The sequence below is a fragment of the Tachypleus tridentatus genome, chromosome 5, assembly GCF_004210375.1.
Source record: "Tachypleus tridentatus isolate NWPU-2018 chromosome 5, ASM421037v1, whole genome shotgun sequence".
NCBI classification, from domain to species: domain Eukaryota; kingdom Metazoa; phylum Arthropoda; class Merostomata; order Xiphosura; family Limulidae; genus Tachypleus; species Tachypleus tridentatus.
The window spans coordinates 48,650,233-48,667,319 of NC_134829.1; the positions used below are offsets into that span (position 1 = coordinate 48,650,233).

General features: G+C 33.9%; 6 non-coding genes across 6 annotated transcripts; all 6 read right to left on the reverse strand.

Annotated features, from left to right (window-relative positions):
- Positions 1–2,413: 2,413 nt before the first annotated feature.
- TRNAN-GUU (transfer RNA asparagine (anticodon GUU)) lies at positions 2,414–2,488 on the reverse strand. Its single transcript has one exon. It is a non-coding gene; the product is annotated as a tRNA-Asn (tRNA).
- A 2,393-nt stretch (positions 2,489–4,881) lies between these two features.
- TRNAN-GUU (transfer RNA asparagine (anticodon GUU)) lies at positions 4,882–4,955 on the reverse strand. The gene has a single exon. It is a non-coding gene; the product is annotated as a tRNA-Asn (tRNA).
- A 2,393-nt stretch (positions 4,956–7,348) lies between these two features.
- TRNAN-GUU (transfer RNA asparagine (anticodon GUU)) lies at positions 7,349–7,422 on the reverse strand. The gene has a single exon. It is a non-coding gene; the product is annotated as a tRNA-Asn (tRNA).
- A 2,398-nt stretch (positions 7,423–9,820) lies between these two features.
- On the reverse strand, positions 9,821–9,894 carry TRNAN-GUU (transfer RNA asparagine (anticodon GUU)). Its single transcript has one exon. It is a non-coding gene; the product is annotated as a tRNA-Asn (tRNA).
- A 2,394-nt stretch (positions 9,895–12,288) lies between these two features.
- Positions 12,289–12,362, reverse strand: TRNAN-GUU (transfer RNA asparagine (anticodon GUU)). Its single transcript has one exon. It is a non-coding gene; the product is annotated as a tRNA-Asn (tRNA).
- Positions 12,363–14,755: 2,393 nt separating this feature from the next.
- On the reverse strand, positions 14,756–14,829 carry TRNAN-GUU (transfer RNA asparagine (anticodon GUU)). The gene has a single exon. It is a non-coding gene; the product is annotated as a tRNA-Asn (tRNA).
- Positions 14,830–17,087: the final 2,258 nt, after the last annotated feature.

Here is a 17,087-nt window from a genome sequence, read left to right on the forward strand (position 1 = left end):
GATTGCGCCACGGAGGCGTCGTAACTAACGACCAAAGAAGATGTCTTGAAGCAAAGAAAAAGCAATGTTTTGCAGCCTTATTCTACATTACAATCACGCTGTTCTTTTATTCCCGGTACATATATCATTCAGTTATTATGTACTGAACGTTATGCACTTCCTCAAATATTTCTTACTTCGCGTTCATTGCACCAGTAAATCTTAATAACCAAATAACTCATTCACATCTTCAACCTTTCCCAGTTACTCTATCATCGTCTTTGTCTTTGCATCGCGCAGCTATAGAAAACATACGTTCCTTTTAAAATGTTTCAAGAAATACCTTAATAAGCTTTGTATATACGTAAACTGGTTTCTCAACAACTATTCTAAAAATATTTCGTCTGCTCTGTTTTCCTGTCAATAATAGTCTATAAGTTAGCTCGATCTTCACACCATGATTGCGAATCGCTATTATAATTGCCTCGAAGCACGTTTTTGCCGCAGTTCGTGATTCTTTTTCTATTGTCATTTAATATAGAATTATTAAATGAAAACTACTAGATTCTTTGTTTCACATTTTTAATTCACTACTTTTGATACTGTTCAAAACCCAAGTAAATTGAGCAAAGAAGTTTCAAATTAGCGTTTAAAAAAGTTTATCCGAAAATTCATCATACACAGTGTTTAAGTGAATAAAGGAGAAAATAGAGAATAAGTGAGATTTTCATTTACAGTTTTTGTGCTTTATGATTTAAAATCAGTAATAGTAAAGCTAACATTCTTAAGTCGTATTTGAGAAAAATGGTTAATAATATATATTGAGCCATCCACCGAAAAATATTTTCCGTAAGTTTATGTGACACAACGCTCAAGTGTTTCTTTGCTATTTGCTAAATCTTTTGTTTTCGTAAACATGTCCCATATTCTAACTTACACTTTCAGTTTCATTACTGCCTAATAATATTCAACAAAAAAAATTAATCATCCCTATCGTCTTAATAAATTCCATATACTTTATGCAAGTAGATGTGCCTGTGGAGCCTTTTACACCATGGCAACTTCATTACTGTGTAGTCCTATTACTGGTAAACGAGAGATTTCTGTCTTAGACCGTCAATTACGTTACATCTATTCGAAACAAAACCTAGCTTCAAACGAGTTCTAATGGTTTTAGAATTGTAAATATATATATGTATATATATATATATATAATTAACAACCTATTTCTAGAAAGTTTTCGATGACATTGTTAAAGGTTTGTGTCAGATTAGGGATTGTACGAATGTAACACTACATTTGAGAAAGCAATAATAACATGCGAATTTTAACGAAAAGACGCATGGGTTTCGTGATTTACTAAACCGAATCGTAGATGATGTGAATAAATAAAAGTCTCTTTATTCACAAAACATTTCATTGTTAATACTTTTAAATAGGTTTCAAAGATAACATTTATTTTGAGGAATAATATTTTTGGTAGTGAAACAAATGAAAATGAACGGAAATGGTCTTTTAAAGTAAAACCTTTTCGCAGTGTTGATTTAAAGCGTTCATATTTGTATTATGTCTATTGAGTACCACGGCCATCTGTACATATAGAATATACCGACTTTTTACACAAGGCGAAAAATTAACAATGTACATTAATGTTTATCAATATTATTTAGAGATTTAATTAATTACCAAGAAAAACGGGTTACCTTTGTGTTAGACAGTCAGCCGTCTAGTCTCACAAATACATCAGTATATTTCAATAACAACTCAAAGATCTTGTGTCACCAAGTTCAAAGGAGATTGTCTGCATCAGTATGGGCTAAGAACCTCACTTGTATCGGTATCCACGTCTCTCTTCTTTGGTACAGCATGGTAGAAGTAACCGTGGCAAACAACTATATTTGATGACCACGGTTTATGCTTCGCGAACAACCGATGATCATTGTTAATTTGTTATTCATCGTGGAAAAGATACATGTTTGGACAAAACGTTCGAGTCAGTACTAAATTATAATCACACAACTGTAACAAGTAGAACCACAATGAATTAAACATGTTTCATACTCTATGTTATACGTAATTGATTGAAACATTAAAGATTGTTTGAGTCGTCGCTTGAGCTATATCTCTCTAAGCCTGAGATACATACAGCGTACGGTAACGGTTCTGTCACACTAATTGTTTTACACTTTATTGGAACTTTCTAAAATTCGCGGTATTTAACATGAAATTTTAAGAGTCGTATGCTACTAGTTATTCACGAGAGAGTCTCATTCTATTTGCACATTTCATTCTTTCGCCTATTGGTGAAAAACGCTGTACGTCTCTTCTTGGAAATGAGCAGGAAGATCGATGACGGACTTTCTCCTGATTCGTGAATCACGTTTTGACACCGTCACGTGGAATCGTAGCTTTGCCACCAGACGGTAAAACGTAAACGCCCCGGGTGGGCTCGAACCACCAACCTTTCGGTTAACAGCCGAACGCGCTAGCCGATTGCGCCACGGAGGCGTCGAAACTAACGACCAAAGAAGATTTCTTGAAGCAAAGAAAAAGCAATGTTTTGCAGCCTTATTCTACATTACAATCACGCTGTTCTTTTATTCCCAGTACATATATCATTCAGTTATTATGTACTGAACGTTATGCACTTCCTCAAATATTTCTTACTTCGCGTTCATTGCACCAGTAAATCTTAATAACCAAATAACTCATTCACATCTTCAACCTTTCCCAGTTACTCTATCATCGTCTTTGTCTTTGCATCGCGCAGCTATAGAAAACATACGTTCCTTTTAAAATGTTTCAAGAAATACCTTAATAAGCTTTGTATATACGTAAACTGGTTTCTCAACAACTATTCTAAAAATATTTCGTCTGCTCTGTTTTCCTGTCAATAATAGTCTATAAGTTAGCTCGATCTTCACACCATGATTGCGAATCGCTATTATAATTGCCTCGAAGCACGTTTTTGCCGCAGTTCGTGATTCTTTTTCTATTGTCATTTAATATAGAATTATTAAATGAAAACTACTAGATTCTTTGTTTCACATTTTTTAATTCACTACTTTTGATACTGTTCAAAACCCAAGTAAATTGAGCAAAGAAGTTTCAAATTAGCGTTTAAAAAGTTTTTTCGAAAATTCATCATACACAGTGTTTAAGTGAATAAAGGAGTAAATAGAGAATAAGTGAGATTTTCATTTACAGTTTTTGTGCTTTATGATTTAAAATCAGTAATAGTAAAGCTAACATTCTTAAGTCGTATTTGAGAAAAAATGGTTAATAATATATATTGAGCCACCCACCGAAAAATATTTTCCGTAAGTTCATGTGACACAACGCTCAAGTGTTTCTTTGCTATTTGCTAAACCTTTTGTTTTCGTAAACATGTCCCATATTCTAACTTACACTTTCAGTTTCATTACTGCCTAATAATATTCAACAAAAAAATTAATCATCCCTATCGTCTTAATAAATTCCATATACTTTATGGAAGTAGATGTGCCTGTGGAGCCTTTTACACCATGGCAACTTCATTACTGTGTAGTCCTATTACTGGTAAACGAGAGATTTCTGTCTTAGACCGTCAATTACGTTACATCTATTCGAAACAAAACCTAGCTTCAAAGGAGTTCTAATGGTTTTAGAATTGTAAATATATATATATGTATATATATATATATATAATTAACAACCTATTTCTAGAAAGTTTTCGATGACATTGTTAAAGGTTTGTGTCAGATTAGGGATTGTACGAATGTAACACTACATTTGAGAAAGCAATAATAACATGCGAATTTTAACGAAAAGACGCATGGGTTTCGTGATTTACTAAACCGAATCGTAGATGATGTGAATAAATAAAAGTCTCTTTATTCACAAAACATTTCATTGTTAATACTTTTAAATAGGTTTCAAAGATAACATTTATTTTGAGGAATAATATTTTTGGTAGTGAAACAAATGAAAATGAACGGAAATGGTCTTTTAAAGTAAAACCTTTTCGCAGTGTTGATTTAAAGCGTTCATATTTGTATTATGTCTATTGAGTACCACGGCCAACTGTACATATAGAATATACCGACTTTTTACACAAGGCGAAAAATTAACAATGTACATTAATGTTTATCAATATTATTTAGAGATTTAATTAATTACCAAGAAAAACGGGTTACCTTTGTGTTAGACAGTCAGCCGTCTAGTCTCACAAATACATCAGTATATTTCAATAACAACTCAAAGATCTTGTGTCACCAAGTTCAAAGGAGATTGTCTGCATCAGTATGGGCTAAGAACCTCACTTGTATCGGTATCCACGTCTCTCTTCTTTGGTACAGCATGGTAGAAGTAACCGTGGCAAACAACTATATTTGATGACCACGGTTTATGCTTCGCGAACAACCGATGATCATTGTTAATTTGTTATTCATCGTGGAAAAGATACATGTTTGGACAAAACGTTCGAGTCAGTACTAAATTATAATCACACAACTGTAACAAGTAGAACCACAATGAATTAAACATGTTTCATACTCTATGTTATACGTAATTGATTGAAACATTAAAGATTGTTTGAGTCGTCGCTTGAGCTATATCTCTCTAAGCCTGAGATACATACAGCGTACGGTAACGGTTCTGTCACACTAATTGTTTTACACTTTATTGGAACTTTCTAAAATTCGCGGTATTTAACATGAAATTTTAAGAGTCGTATGCTACTAGTTATTCACGAGAGAGTCTCATTCTATTTGCACATTTCATTCTTTCGCCTATTGGTGAAAAACGCTCTCTCTCTTTGAAATGAGCAGGAAGATCGATGACGGACTTTCTCCTGATTCGTGAATCACGTTTTGACACCGTCACGTGGAATCGTCGCTTTGCCACCGGACGGCAAAACGTAAACGGCCCCGGGTGGGCTCGAACCACCAACCTTTCGGTTAACAGCCGAACGCGCTAGCCGATTGCGCCACGGAGGCGTCGTAACTAACGACCAAAGAAGATGTCTTGAAGCAAAGAAAAAGCAATGTTTTGCAGCCTTATTCTACATTACAATCACGCTGTTCTTTTATTCCCGGTACATATATCATTCAGTTATTATGTACTGAACGTTATGCACTTCCTCAAATATTTCTTACTTCGCGTTCATTGCACCAGTAAATCTTAATAACCAAATAACTCATTCACATCTTCAACCTTTCCCAGTTACTCTATCATCGTCTTTGTCTTTGCATCGCGCAGCTATAGAAAACATACGTTCCTTTTAAAATGTTTCAAGAAATACCTTAATAAGCTTTGTATATACGTAAACTGGTTTCTCAACAACTATTCTAAAAATATTTCGTCTGCTCTGTTTTCCTGTCAATAATAGTCTATAAGTTAGCTCGATCTTCACACCATGATTGCGAATCGCTATTATAATTGCCTCGAAGCACGTTTTTGCCGCAGTTCGTGATTCTTTTTCTATTGTCATTTAATATAGAATTATTAAATGAAAACTACTAGATTCTTTGTTTCACATTTTTAATTCACTACTTTTGATACTGTTCAAAACCCAAGTAAATTGAGCAAAGAAGTTTCAAATTAGCGTTTAAAAAGTTTTTTCGAAAATTCATCATACACAGTGTTTAAGTGAATAAAGGAGTAAATAGAGAATAAGTGAGATTTTCATTTACAGTTTTTGTGCTTTATGATTTAAAATCAGTAATAGTAAAGCTAACATTCTTAAGTCGTATTTGAGAAAAATGGTTAATAATATATATTGAGCCACCCACCGAAAAATATTTTCCGTAAGTTTATGTGACACAACGCTCAAGTGTTTCTTTGCTATTTGCTAAATCTTTTGTTTTCGTAAACATGTCCCATATTCTAACTTACACTTTCAGTTTCATTACTGCCTAATAATATTCAACAAAAAAATTAATCATCCCTATCGTCTTAATAAATTCCATATACTTTATGCAAGTAGATGTGCCTGTGGAGCCTTTTACACCATGGCAACTTCATTACTGTGTAGTCCTATTACTGGTAAACGAGAGATTTCTGTCTTAGACCGTCAATTACGTTACATCTATTCGAAACAAAACCTAGCTTCAAAGGAGTTCTAATGGTTTTAGAATTGTAAATATATATATGTATGTATATATATATAATTAACAACCTATTTCTAGAAAGTTTTCGATGACATTGTTAAAGGTTTGTGTCAGATTAGGGATTGTACGAATGTAACACTACATTTGAGAAAGCAATAATAACATGCGAATTTTAACGAAAAGACGCATGGGTTTCGTGATTTACTAAACCGAATCGTAGATGATGTGAATAAATAAAAGTCTCTTTATTCACAAAACATTTCATTGTTAATACTTTTAAATAGGTTTCAAAGATAACATTTATTTTGAGGAATAATATTTTTGGTAGTGAAACAAATGAAAATGAACGGAAATGGTCTTTTAAAGTAAAACCTTTTCGCAGTGTTGATTTAAAGCGTTCATATTTGTATTATGTCTATTGAGTACCACGGCCATCTGTACATATAGAATATACCGGCTTTTTACACAAGGCGAAAAATTAACAATGTACATTAATGTTTATCAATATTATTTAGAGATTTAATTAATTACCAAGAAAAACGGGTTACCTTTGTGTTAGACAGTCAGCCGTCTAGTCTCACAAATACATCAGTATATTTCAATAACAACTCAAAGATCTTGTGTCACCAAGTTCAAAGGAGATTGTCTGCATCAGTATGGGCTAAGAACCTCACTTGTATCGGTATCCACGTCTCTCTTCTTTGGTACAGCATGGTAGAAGTAACCGTGGCAAACAACTATATTTGATGACCACGGTTTATGCTTCGCGAACAACCGATGATCATTGTTAATTTGTTATTCATCGTGGAAAAGATACATGTTTGGACAAAACGTTCGAGTCAGTACTAAATTATAATCACACAACTGTAACAAGTAGAACCACAATGAATTAAACATGTTTCATACTCTATGTTATACGTAATTGATTGAAACATTAAAGATTGTTTGAGTCGTCGCTTGAGCTATATCTCTCTAAGCCTGAGATACATACAGCGTACGGTAACGGTTCTGTCACACTAATTGTTTTACACTTTATTGGAACTTTCTAAAATTCGCGGTATTTAACATGAAATTTTAAGAGTCGTATGCTACTAGTTATTCACGAGAGAGTCTCATTCTATTTGCACATTTCATTCTTTCGCCTATTGGTGAAAAACGCTGTACGTCTCTTCTTTGAAATGAGCAGGAAGATCGATGACGGACTTTCTCCTGATTCGTGAATCACGTTTTGACACCGTCACGTGGAATCGTCGCTTTGCCACCAGACGGCAAAACGTAAACGCCCCCGGGTGGGCTCGAACCACCAACCTTTCGGTTAACAGCCGAACGCGCTAGCCGATTGCGCCACGGAGGCGTCGTAACTAACGACCAAAGAAGATTTCTTGAAGCAAAGAAAAAGCAATGTTTTGCAGCCTTATTCTACATTACAATCACGCTGTTCTTTTATTCCCGGTACATATATCATTCAGTTATTATGTACTGAACGTTATGCACTTCCTCAAATATTTCTTACTTCGCGTTCATTGCACCAGTAAATCTTAATAACCAAATAAATCATTCACATCTTCAACCTTTCCCAGTTACTCTATCATCGTCTTTGTCTTTGCATCGCGCAGCTATAGAAAACATACGTTCTTTTTAAAATGTTTCAAGAAATACCTTAATAAGCTTTGTATATACGTAAACTGGTTTCTCAACAACTATTCTAAAAATATTTCGTCTGCTCTGTTTTCCTGTCAATAATAGTCTATAAGTTAGCTCGATCTTCACACCATGATTGCGAATCGCTATTATAATTGCCTCGAAGCACGTTTTTGCCGCAGTTCGTGATTCTTTTTCTATTGTCATTTAATATAGAATTATTAAATGAAAACTACTAGATTCTTTGTTTCACATTTTTAATTCACTACTTTTGATACTGTTCAAAACCCAAGTAAATTGAGCAAAGGAGTTTCAAATTAGCGTTTAAAAAAGTTTATCCGAAAATTCATCATACACAGTGTTTAAGTGAATAAAGGAGAAAATAGAGAATAAGTGAGATTTTCATTTACAGTTTTTGTGCTTTATGATTTAAAATCAGTAATAGTAAAGCTAACATTCTTAAGTCGTATTTGAGAAAAATGGTTAATAATATATATTGAGCCACCCACCGAAAAATATTTTCCGTAAGTTTATGTGACACAACGCTCAAGTGTTTCTTTGCTATTTGCTAAATCTTTTGTTTTCGTAAACATGTCCCATATTCTAACTTACACTTTCAGTTTCATTACTGCCTAATAATATTCAACAAAAAAATTAATCATCCCTATCGTCTTAATAAATTCCATATACTTTATGCAAGTAGATGTGCCTGTGGAGCCTTTTACACCATCGCAACTTCATTACTGTGTCGTCGTATTACTGGTAAACGAGAGATTTCTGTCTTAGACCGTCAATTACGTTACATCTATTCGAAACAAAACCTAGCTTCAAACGAGTTCTAATGGTTTTAGAATTGTAAATATATATATGTATATATATATATATATATATAACAACCTATTTCTAGAAAGTTTTCGATGACATTGTTAAAGGTTTGTGTCAGATTAGGGTTTGTACGAATGTAACACTACATTTGAGAAAGCAATAATAACATGCGAATTTTAACGAAAAGACGCATGGGTTTCGTGATTTACTAAACCGAATCGTAGATGATGTGAATAAATAAAAGTCTCTTTATTCACAAAACATTTCATTGTTAATACTTTTAAATAGGTTTCAAAGATAACATTTATTTTGAGGAATAATATTTTTGGTAGTGAAACAAATGAAAATGAACGGAAATGGTCTTTTAAAGTAAAACCTTTTCGCAGTGTTGATTTAAAGCGTTCATATTTGTATTATGTCTATTGAGTACCACGGCCATCTGTACATATAGAATATACCGGCTTTTTTACACAAGGCGAAAAATTATCAATGTACATTAATGTTTATCAATATTATTTAGAGATTTAATTAATTACCAAAAAAAAACAGGTTACCTTTGTGTTAGACAGTCAGCCGTCTAGTCTCACAAATACATCAGTATATTTCAATAACAACTCAAAGATCTTGTGTCACCAAGTTCAAAGGAGATTGTCTGCATCAGTATGGGCTAAGAACCTCACTTGTATCGGTATCCACGTCTCTCTTCTTTGGTACAGCATGGTAGAAGTAACCGTGGCAAACAACTATATTTGATGACCACGGTTTATGCTTCGCGAACAACCGATGATCATTGTTAATTTGTTATTCATCGTGGAAAAGATACATGTTTGGACAAAACGTTCGAGTCAGTACTAAATTATAATCACACAACTGTAACAAGTAGAACCACAATGAATTAAACATGTTTCATACTCTATGTTATACGTAATTGATTGAAACATTAAAGATTGTTTGAGTCGTCGCTTGAGCTATATCTCTCTAAGCCTGAGATACATACAGCGTACGGTAACGGTTCTGTCACACTAATTGTTTTACACTTTATTGGAACTTTCTAAAATTCGCGGTATTTAACATGAGATTTTAAGAGTCGTATGCTACTAGTTATTCACGAGAGAGTCTCATTCTATTTGCACATTTCATTCTTTCGCCTATTGGTGAAAAACGCTGTACGTCTCTTCTTTGAAATGAGCAGGAAGATCGATGACGGACTTTCTCCCGATTCGGGAATCACGTTTTGACACCGTCACGTGGAATCGTCGCTTTGCCACCGGACGGCAAAACGTAAACGCCCCCGGGTGGGATCGAACCACCAACCTTTCGGTTAACAGCCGAACGCGCTAGCCGATTGCGCCACAGAGGCGTTGTAACTAACGACCAAAGAAGATATCTTGAAGCAAAGAAAAAGCAATGTTTTGCAGCCTTATTCTACATTACAATCACTCTGTTCTTTTATTCCCGGTACATATATCATTCAGTTATTATGTACTGAACGTTATGCACTTCCTCAAATATTTCTTACTTCGCGTTTATTGCACCAGTATATTTTAATAACCAAATAAATCATTCACATCTTTAACCTTTCCCAATTACTCTATCATCGTCTTTGTCTTTGCATCGCGCAGCTATAGAAAACATATGTTCCTTTTAAAATGTTTCAAGAAATACCTTAATAAGCTTTGTATATACGTAAACTGGTTTCTCAACAACTATTCTAAAAATATTTCGTCTGCTCTGTATACCTGTCAATAATAGTCTATAAGTTAGCTCGATCTTCACACCATGATTGCGAATCGCTATTATAATTGCCTCGAAGCACGTTTTTGCCGCAGTTCGTGATTCTTTTTCTATTGTCATTTAATATAGAATTATTAAATGAAAACTACTAGATTCTTTGTTTCACATTTTAATTCACTACTTTTGATACTGTTCAAAACCCAAGTAAATTGAGCAAAGGAGTTTCAAATTAGCGTTTAAAAAAGTTTATCCGAAAATTCATCATACACAGTGTTTAAGTGAATAAAGGAGAAAATAGAGAATAAGTGAGATTTTCATTTACAGTTTTTGTGCTTTATGATTTAAAATCAGTAATAGTAAAGCTAACATTCTTAAGTCGTATTTGAGAAAAATGGTTAATAATATATATTGAGCCACCCACCGAAAAATATTTTCCGTAAGTTTATGTGACACAACGCTCAAGTGTTTCTTTGCTATTTGCTAAATCTTTTGTTTTCGTAAACATGTCCCATATTCTAACTTACACTTTCAGTTTCATTACTGCCTAATAATATTCAACAAAAAAAATTAATCATCCCTATCGTCTTAATAAATTCCATATACTTTATACAAGTAGATTTGCCTGTGGAGCCTTTTACACCATCGCAACTTCATTACTGTGTCGTAGTATTACTGGTAAACGAAAGATTTCTGTCTTAGACCGTCAATTACGTTACATCTATTCGAAACTAAACCTAGCTTCAAACGAGTTCTAATGGTTTTAGAATTGTAAATATATATATGTATATATATATATATAATTAACAACCTATTTCTAGAAAGTTTTCGATGACATTGTTAAAGGTTTGTGTCAGATTAGGGTTTGTACGAATGTAACACTACATTTGAGAAAGCAATAATAACATGCGAATTTTAACGAAAAGACGCATGGGTTTCGTGATTTACTAAACCGAATCGTAGATGATGTGAATAAATAAAAGTCTCTTTATTCACAAAACATTTCATTGTTAATACTTTTAAATAGGTTTCAAAGATAACATTTATTTTGAGGAATAATATTTTTGGTAGTGAAACAAATGAAAATGAACGGAAATGGTCTTTTAAAGTAAAACCTTTTCGCAGTGTTGATTTAAAGCGTTCATATTTGTATTATGTCTATTGAGTACCACGGCCATCTGTACATATAGAATATACCGGCTTTTTACACAAGGCGAAAAATTATCAATGTACATTAATGTTTATCAATATTATTTAGAGATTTAATTAATTACCAAGAAAAACGGGTTACCTTTGTGTTAGACAGTCAGCCGTCTAGTCTCACAAATACATCAGTATATTTCAATAACAACTCAAAGATCTTGTGTCACCAAGTTCAAATGAGATTGTCTGTATCAGTATGGGCTAAGAACCTCACTTGTATCGGTATCCACGTCTCTCTTCTTTGGTACAGCATGGTAGAAGTAACCGTGGCAAACAACTATATTTGATGACCACGGTTTATGCTTCGCGAACAACCGATGATCATTGTTAATTTGTTATTCATCGTGGAAAAGATACATGTTTGGACAAAACGTTCGAGTCAGTACTAAATTATAATCACACAACTGTAACAAGTAGAACCACAATGAATTAAACATGTTTCATACTCTATGTTATACGTAATTGATTGAAACATTAAAGATTGTTTGAGTCGTCGCTTGAGCTATATCTCTCTAAGCCTGAGATACATACAGCGTACGGTAACGGTTCTGTCACACTAATTGTTTTACACTTTATTGGAACTTTCTAAAATTCGCGGTATTTAACATGAAATTTTAAGAGTCGTATGCTACTAGTTATTCACGAGAGAGTCTCATTCTATTTGCACATTTCATTCTTTCGCCTATTGGTGAAAAACGCTGTACGTCTCTTCTTTGAAATGAGCAGGAAGATCGATGACGGACTTTCTCCTGATTCGTGAATCACGTTTTGACACCGTCACGTGGAATCGTCGCTTTGCCACCAGACGGCAAAACGTAAACGCCCCCGGGTGGGATCGAACCACCAACCTTTCGGTTAACAGCCGAACGCGCTAGCCGATTGCGCCACGGAGGCGTCGAAACTAACGACCAAAGAAGATGTCTTGAAGCAAAGAAAAGCAATGTTTTGCAGCCTTATTCTACATTACAATCACTCTGTTCTTTTATTCCCGGTACATATATCATTCAGTTATTATGTACTGAACGTTATGCACTTCCTCAAATATTTCTTACTTCGCGTTTATTGCACCAGTAAATCTTAATAACCAAATAAATCATTCACATCTTTAACCTTTCCCAGTTACTCTATCATCGTCTTTGTCTTTGCATCGCGCAGCTATAGAAAACATACGTTCCTTTTAAAATGTTTCAAGAAATACCTTAATAAGCTTTGTATATACGTAAACTGGTTTCTCAACAACTATTCTAAAAATATTTCGTCTGCTCTGTATACCTGTCAATAATAGTCTATAAGTTAGCTCGACCTTCACACCATGATTGCGAATCGCTATTATAAGTGCCTCGAAGCACGTTTTTGCCGCAATTCGTGATTCTTTTTCTATTGTCATTTAATATAGAATTATTAAATGAAAACTACTAGATTCTTTGTTTCACATTTTTAATTCACTACTTTCGATACTGTTCAAAACCCAAGTAAATTGAGAAAAGGAGTTTCAAATTAGCGTTTAAAAAAAGTTTATCCGAAAATTTATCATACACAGTGTTTAAGTGAATAAAGGAGAAAATAGAGAATAAGTGAGATTTTCATTTACAGTTTTTGTGCTTTATGATTTAAAATCAGTAATAGTAAAGCTAACATTCATAAGTCGTATTTGAGAAAAAATGGTTAATAATATATATTGAGCCACCCACCGAAAAATATTTTCCGTAAGTTTATGTGACACAACGCTCAAGTGTTTCTTTGCTATTTGCTAAATCTTTTGTTTTCGTAAACATGTCCCATATTCTAACTTACACTTTCAGTTTCATTACTGCCTAATAATATTCAACAAAAAAAATTAATCATCCCTATCGTCTTAATAAATTCCATATACTTTATGCAAGTAGATGTGCCTGTGGAGCCTTTTACACCATCGCAACTTCATTACTATGTCGTAGTATTACTGGTAAACGAAAGATTTCTGTCTTAGACCGTCAATTACGTTACATCTATTCGAAACTATACCTAGCTTCAAACGAGTTCTAATGGTTTTAGAATTGTAAATATATATATGTATATATATATATAATTAACAGCCTATATCTACAAAGTTTTCGATGACATTGTTAAAGGTTTGTGTCAGATTAGGGTTTGTACGAATGTAACACTACATTTGAGAAAGCAATAATAACATGCGAATTTTAACGAAAAGACGCATTGGTTTCGTGATTTACTAAACCGAATCGTAGATGATGTGAATAAATAAAAGTCTCTTTATTCACAAAACATTTCATTGTTAATACTTTTAAATAGGTTTCAAAGATAACATTTATTTTGAGGAATAATATTTTTGGTAGTGAAACAAATGAAAATGAACGGAAATGGTCTTTTAAAGTAAAACCTTTTCGCAGTGTTGATTTAAAGCGTTCATATTTGTATTATGTCTATTGAGTACCACGGCCATCTGTACATATAGAATATACCGCGTTTTACACAAGGCGAAAAATTATCAATGTACATTAATGTTTATCAATATTATTTAGAGATTTAATTAATTACCAAGAAAAACGGGTTACCTTTGTGTTAGACAGTCAGCCGTCTAGTCTCACAAATACATCAGTATATTTCAATAACAACTCAAAGATCTTGTGTCACCAAGTTCAAAAGAGATTGTCTGTATCAGTATGGGCTAAGAACCTCACTTGTATCGGTATCCACGTCTCTCTTCTTTGGTACAGCATGGTAGAAGTAACCGTGGCAAACAACTATATTTGATGACCACGGTTTATGCTTCGCGAACAACCGATGATCATTGTTCATTTGTTATTCATCGTGGAAAAGATACATGTTTGGACAAAACGTTCGAGTCAGTACTAAATTATAATCACAGAACTGTAACAAGTAGAACCACAATGAATTAAACATGTTTCATACTCTATGTTATACGTAATTGTTTGAAACATTAAAGATTGTTTGAGTCGTCGCTTGAGCTATATCTCTCTAAGCCTGAGATACATACAGCGTACGGTAACGGTTCTGTCACACTAATTGTTTTACCCTTTATTGGAATTTTCTAAAATTCGCGGTATTTAACATGAGATTTTAAGAGTCGTATGCTACTAGTTATTCACGAGAGAGTCTCATTCTATTTGCACATTTCATTCTTTCGCCTATTGGTGAAAAACGCTGTACGTCTCTTTTTTGAAATGAGCAGAAAGATCGATGACGGACTTTCTCCTGATTCGTGAATCACGTTTTGACACCGTCACGTGGAATCGTCGCTATGCCACCAGACGGCAAAACGTAAACGCCCACGGGTGGGATCGAACCACCAACCTTTCGGTTAACAGCCGAACGCGCTAACCGATTGCGCCACGGAGGCGTCGTAACTAACGACCAAAGAAGATGTCTTGAAGCAAAGAAAAAAGTAATGTTTTACAGCCTTATTCTACATTACAATCACTCTGTTCTTTTATTCCCGGTACATATATCATTCAGTTATTATGTACTGAACGTTATGCACTTCCTCAAATATTTCTTACTTCGCGTTTATTGCACCAGTAAATCTTAATAACCAAATAAATCATTCACATCTTTAACCTTTCCCAGTTACTCTATCATCGTCTTTGTCTTTGCATCGCGCAGCTATAGAAAACATACGTTCCTTTTAAAATGTTTCAAGAAATACCTTAATAAGCTTTGTATATACGTAAAGTGGTTTCTCAACAACTATTCTAAAAATATTTCGTCTGCTCTGTATACCTGTCAATAATAGTCTATAAGTTAGCTCGACCTTCACACCATGATTGCGAATCGCTATTATAAGTGCTTCGATGCAATTACTGTGGATATATTGGGTCTTCTTCTTGTAGGGAAGTATTGTTCATCATATCAGTAGGTAAGAGTGGTTCTTCCGTGAAAATGAGTTTGTTTTAAAAAACTTTTATATTTGTGTTGTGATACTCTACATACCACTTTTTCATATAACAAGTGTTTATCCCAATCAGTTTTGGGGGGATTCTCAGTCTTAGTAAGCACTCACTTGACTTCTGTATTTTATATTTTGCCCAATTTTTAGACTGGTGGTGATTAAGACGAAGTGCACATTTTCATCACCTGTAACACTTTACCCAACTCAGTGAACAGTGGTTGTTGAAACTGGTTCCCTTGTCGGTGTGGATTTCTTTCAATACTTTAAATCATGATATGTAGTTCTTTGTCAACACGTTATGGATTGAGTTTGCTCATGTATTGACTAATGGATAATTAACAGCCCCCTTTATAAACCAGTCAGTCACGGTAAGCAAGTATTGACTACCTTACACAATTTGAACCAGGTATATCCAGTGCTGTTTTTTGCATAGGAGACCTAGCAATTCTTTGTTATGGTTTACACTCGCTAAACCATATTTTTTCTTTGGATGACACATACAATACAATATTTTCATCACTTCCAACAGTTTGATACAAATGTGGTTAAAAAACCTTCAGCTAACGTTAGCATAAATTTGGCTAATGCTTTGGTGACCTTTGGTCTTTGTGTTGTATATGGTCTTAAAATATTTTTCCCGTGGAGTTCTAGTTTCATTAACTGCAACATAGTCAGTAAACCACGTCTTGGTAATCTATACTAATTTATATCCTGTACTTGTAATTGGTTATATGTGTGCCACAGGTTGCGTTTATCCATGTTATGGTCCTCTACTACTGCAGGCTGGACTTTATTTTACTGCATAATAAATATTTTTATGCTATTTTGGGTCATTATTTTCTCTTCTGGGAGCTCCTGAAATGTTAATATTCATATTCATCCACTAATGGAATATCCTACTTATCCTAATGGATTACCATTGTTGTAGCGGAAATAGCTATAAGTTGAGCTGCTGCACTGTGTTCAGCATGAAGACATTTCATGAATGAACAAGATACCACTGTATGGTGAGATATTATTCCACCATTTCATTTTTCAGACCAAGGCAGTCGAGTATAATAAAATGATATTATTGCATCACTTTATTCTGATGTGTTATTATCCTTTCCAAATGTTAAAGTTCGTGAACCAATTCAGTGAATCATGTTCCACTCAGTGAGTGAACTTTTACTCATACAAGTAGTGGTAATAGTGTTTTACAAATATCACATTGTAGTCATTGTAGTCAAGAAATGCAGTCATTTCTTCATCATACAGTTTCTACATTCAGAATCTGTGAGCAATTAAATATTCCTCTCTATTCTACAACTGCCTCAGTTTTATTGTCATTGACATTGGTGTTCTGAATTAACTCACAGTTTTATCATGAAAAGGATAACATTTGAGCATCTATTAAAGAAAGCTTCACGAATAAAGCCATAGTCTATCTAAAGTGTGTCTCGAATTTTGCGACTGCAAATAGTAATAATGCTATCTTGGAGAAGTTGGATAAAAGTCATTATAAATATGATGCAAAATCGAGGATATTGTAAGCTTTTCTTATTCTAGGTTAAGGCTAGTCTCTCATGTCAACTATCTTAACCAGGTTTATGGAAATTACATTTTTCATAGAAGATGATCATTAAACTCTACTTTCATCTGCATAAATGAGCACTTTCAAGGTTTCACTTTTAATCCTACTATATTTATCGAAAGTGCAATCAAACGCC